Below are 5,570 nucleotides of genomic sequence, written 5' to 3' on the forward strand. Positions count from 1 at the left end.
GAATATGATCAGTCCAAAGTCCGTTGCAAAAATTGAACTGTGTCCCTCTAAGTTGCTTGACAGCTACGTTTGATTCAAGAGCTTACACAATACTAAAGATAGGTGGAGCAACTTCAGTATGATTTTCAATCGGTCTGGTAAAATCTGCCCTCCATTTGTGAAAACACATGGCTGTTGGGTGGTCAGAACAGCAGCCACAAGCATTCATCCTCCTAGAGATATTGCACAGGTCCCTGGCTGGTAAATGTTGCTAAATTGAGCAAAGGAATCCACATCGGAACAGCTGTGATGGAGTAACGCTTTGTTCAACGCCTACTCATCGTTCACAGATGAACGTGCCCTTATTGTTACAAAAAACGAGGACTTACTCAACGTTGTCCCTACCGTCATCACTTCGTGACTCGGCTCACAAAGTGCGTCTCACAAACAAGAGGGCATGCGTACATTGAATTAACATCACCCGGATGGTTGCATCATCGCTTACGTCGTTCTGCAACTTGCCACAGGAAAAAACTGCTCAGTGCGTGCTATAGGCACACATGAATAGCAATGGGATCGTTCATCTATGACATGGCAAAGCACATCTAAACAGTGTCAAGACAGCTCAGAACAGTTTTCATAAGAAGTGTATGTCGTGAACGGTGCCATGGGAAGTACTTGCTTGTAAATTAAAATTCGTCCATGCGTATAGGTTATTTTACCTCCATTTGCAAACCACTTTCTATATCAGCATCCTCATGAGTAGTGTGTTGTTTTACCCCTCATTCCCAGCGGAGAGTATACCGGTGCCGTTTCGCTATAACTGTTGCTAAGAGAAATATAGGGACACGACTTTTGTGTTTTACTGAGAACCGGTCGGAGTTGGACGATACAGAAGGATGGCCGCAGTTGAAGGAGAGATCTGGGGGTGTTTTCAATACATTAGCTGAGAAGAAAATTTTGCTCCGATCCACCTGAGACTGAAATATATGGAGATTTCATGTTGCTTTAGCTGACACATTTCAAGTTCTAGAATCGCAGACTAATGATATTAGTGCATATGAATACATCCTTAGGCAGTGTATTCCATTAGATGTGCTTGTTCCCATAGTCTTCTCCCTGAAATTCAACCAGACACAGCCGAAAGGCAGAGAAACGATGGCAGATATGACACTAGTAATTCATTCAGTTGAGTCTCTCGTGAAAACCAAATTGATTTGCAACTGAGTGTATTTCTCGGAAACGGTGCAATTTGGGCTCAAGTAGAACAAAAGGCTGACGGAAACTGAAGAACTGCGCCTACCTGATGAGCCCCAAGAAGGACGAAACCGGTCGTGGGCTATCGAAGAGTCTTCAGCAACCTTGTGAGTAGTTTCCTTTATGAAGACCAGTAATTCATGTTATCCCTACGTCATGCATGATTAGCAGGGAACTGCTGATGTTGCAAAACAGTCACTGCACTGCTTCCCTGTTGGATATCACATCCAGACAATACGTGAACGAATACTGCGTATGCGTTTAAACGTGATAAAATGATGGAAAATTCCTTCTGTGAACAGAAGTTGATCTCTAGCAGTTGAATAAATTTGTGTATTTCAATAAAACGCATAATGCATGCATTCCGCCGCTTAAAACATCACGAAATTTAATCTCAAATCGGATAGGGAGTTTGACAAGTCGATACAAGTGGCTTTCCGCCATGAAGCGGGACATATCTTCGAGCAGTTCAATTGTGAACATTAGTCTAAGGCTCATCTGTTTTGAGTAAACTAAATGGATGTAGCTGAGGGAGGGACTGGTCAGGAGGGTTCCTCATAGAAATTGAATGTTCCGACCTTAGTGGTGAGATTGTACTTGCCCCTGAATGAAAATTTTTTCATGTGTATCAGTTATACTATTTCTTGGTCACTTGATGGAAAGTTGCTCTGAACTATTCCGTCTCAATTTAGTGACTGGTAAAAGTGCACAGTTACATTTATTCATTTATCCACTTATCTGGTTCATTGGATAACGGTTCTTAATTATTCATGATGTACTGCCAGCCAGCACTCTTCATTCAGTTTGCTGGAAAAGCATTGTCTTTTTAGTTGTGATCAACAAGGCGAGTGAATTCATGTTTGTGCCAAGTATTTCAACTGTTTCTCGAAATTTGAGCATTTAGTTGTGAACTAAGCTGAAGTGCTCCGTAGAACTGACAAAATTCTGACAACTACCAATTGTAGAAGTGACAGACTCTGGTTTCAGAGCAAGATATCTTTGAAAGTTTCGGAAGCCTTTAAAAATCATTCCTGAGAAAAACGGGAGATTCAGCTCGATCCAGTCAAACTAGTGTACAAACGAAAGTAGTCGGCTAATTCAGTTCAATTTCGGTTCGGGCGTATTAGAGGGTTGACGAAAACTGGTGGACCGTGTTTATCTGATAACTGGGAGGAATAAGAGCGAAGCCAGTCATGGGCTGTCGAATGGTTTTCAGTAAACTTATGGATATGGTCCTAGGTCCTGAAAATGTATTGCGGTATCCCGAATAGTGTACCAAATGAAATATGCGGTGGCCTAGTGCGGCATGTACAGTAGAAGAAGGACATCATTTACGAGAGATTCAGCTGGGATTTAGTTGAGTCCACCGTGAGAACCGAATTGGGGCGCTACTGTGCCAAGTTGAGCGAACACATCAACAACCATCTGAACAACAGTCAGAATCTGACACTATTGACAGACTTCACGGACAGATTGAATTCATCCGGAAATTGTTTGTCTTTGTTTGATGAAATAAGTGTAACGGTAAGGGAGGTCAAACAATGAACTGGTAGTAAATTATGGAAGCCATTTCCAACAAGCGCAACTGCGCTTCTCACTGCCTTCTCCTTGGATGGACACCCCGAGACGGGACATATCTACAGTTGGGCACATTGGCAGACATGGTTAAGTCAGGCACCACCATGGCAACTACGCATCCAAGCTGTTGCCTTCAGTGCATAGATCCCCTCCCAATCCGCGCAATGAAAAATCCACTGACACCCATGTAATTACCCATCGATTATGTAAACTTCCACCTCCAGTGCGCAGCTATATTCTCATCTTCACAAAGCATTCGCGAATAGAACTGTGGTAGTAAATCCGCTTCGTGTTTCTTAAAAAGTGAGATTTATTACAAAATTTGTGGAATTGCTTCGTAGCATTCGTTTACGTTTGAGTGATAGTCGATGAGTATCCCGGATAGCTCAGGAAGACGCGTTCAAGAAGAAGACGGATACATAAGTTTTATAACCAAGATGCGTATGAGAGTTTTGCTTCCTTGTCCAATAGTCAGTAACTTTTCAGTTGTTTCCCAATAAAGGCCTTATTCCGTACGGCTAGTACGCGGATTTTTTGCAGCAGCGGTTGTTGTTGTTGAAGCATGACTCCTCACTTTTCTATTAGAATGGATGATATGAACTCTGTATAGTTCATGCCATTAGCAGCGAATAGTTGCCTTGTCACGAGACGAGAATAAGGTTAATGCATAGGCTGTGAGCACTCCAATCGATTTCGCAAGTATTCTAGCACAGAGAAGTTGGTTCTACACGATGGACGGAAAATACGGAGGCAAGACCTCTAAACTGATCCTATGGCAAATGTGCATCGTGTACCAATAAAACCGGACCAGGAATTTTGTTTTCTCTCTGATACAGCTAATCGACCCTTTTAGGTCACAACAACGTCTGCATCATATGGCCACTAAAAACTCACGTTTGATCTGGACAGTTAAAAGTGCGTTTTTAAACAATCCTCCGTCTAGGAGATATATGACAACTTTATTTCAGTTATTCGTTGAAATTATCCGGATAAAGTCACCTGTGTACTCTGTTATGGAGCTCAAGTTAGCTCGTTGGTAAAGGCGCGAACTAACAAACTGGTAGGTCAATGGTTCGAACCCAACCTCGGCTTCTGGACTGCTCATGTTGAGGCTTAGGAATCCTGGCGGTAGCCTACTGCTCATTTTCCTTCGGATGGCATGACAACTGAGCACTGAAAGTGTATTAAAGCTGAAGTTTTATTACTATTATCATTTCCAGGTTTCAAGAAATGTTTAGAACAACAAGCCGAATAGCGTATTCAAACTAGGTCTACCGGGTAATTCAGCCGCCGATAAAACTACCAGACTTGTATGGTCCTATCGGCATCCTCTGTTGGGAGGTTCTGTGGTCATTCAGCATCAATGAGTGACGCCGTGTCTGTTAAACTGCTAAATCGAGATATTCATAGGCTCATTCCCCTAATCGATGCATAATGGGGTGATAAATGGCTAGAATTCACTAGCGATTTAAAAAACAAGGCGCATGAAAGCGTGAGAAAGAGTCGTCATTTTTTTCAGAACGACAAAAAGGTTTTGCATGACCAAAACAGGTTGGTTGGATGAGTGAATGTACTCCAACAAATTCAGTTAGTTCATAGATGGAATAGTTTCACGCATAGTTGCTTCAATTATATCAATACACCTTTTTGAACGTTTGCGTTGGAAGAAATGACCGTCGAGGAAAGTGTCGGATTTATGTAGTTCACAGACTTCACCAAAAATTCACCAGCTTGAACTTCTCTAGTAAAAAAAAGAGTTGCTTGATCTTTATGGGGGCTGTGTTGAACATGACAATTCAAGAAAAACTATCATTTTGATTTCGTTGTGGGTGAGTGGGAGGGAGTGGCCCTATAATTATTTCGCATTTAATTTTGCTATGTTTATTAAGAACTTTTGAGATAGCAAACATTTTCCAATAAATTTGTTCATTATGACTAAAAAAATCGTTACATGGACGGCTATTTAAATATTTTAGACACCCCATAAAGTTTTTGAGTCCTTGAAAATCCGCTGTCCACGTGGTCAGCATAAAGGTTTTGTGTGTTAAGCATCCCTGCAGACTACTCACAAGGTGAATAATTACTCTTCAACATCCCACTACCTGTTTCTCCATGTAGGCGCTTTCCCAAGGCTTCCGTCAACCCTACGTTTAATTTGAACACAAATGGTACGAAGTTCGATGAATGCAATCACTTGCATACCAATTTGGTCTTCACGAGAGGCTCAGCTGAATCCCTCGTTAGTGCTGTCCTTCTTCAACTGAAATAGCTGCACCAGGCCGTCTCATGTTCTAGTTGGCGCAATATTCGATATTTTCCGATACATTTTACAAGTGCGACATACTACTCATAAGGTTGCTTAGACTCCGTTTCACACCAGAGTTTACTCACCTCTTTCCTTCGTATATCCCACTGAATTTCTGTGGTTCACGTTTGAATGGTGATTCATACCAACTTTCAGCCACTCAGTAAATGTTTTGCTCCAAACGTGTCAGCGTGTTCAGTCAATGACTGCTATGCGTCACCCATGTTGATAACACTTCAGGCGATTGTGGTAAACATGCATAAGTAGCAATAGCTTCGTGCCGGCATGGGCGATCAGCACCACCAGTCTGTCATCTTGCGTTTGCTAACTTGATGGACAAACGTGAAGTGATGCTATCCGACAGAAAGTTCAGCTTATCAGCTTCGTGGACGTCAGACTGAAAATTTTCAGTTTTACTTCCAGCGTAACAACACATGTACCCTGGTGGAGC

Source organism: Opisthorchis viverrini, assembly GCF_000715545.1.
Source record: "Opisthorchis viverrini unplaced genomic scaffold opera_v5_157, whole genome shotgun sequence".
In the NCBI taxonomy this organism is placed as follows: Eukaryota; Metazoa; Platyhelminthes; class Trematoda; order Opisthorchiida; family Opisthorchiidae; genus Opisthorchis; species Opisthorchis viverrini.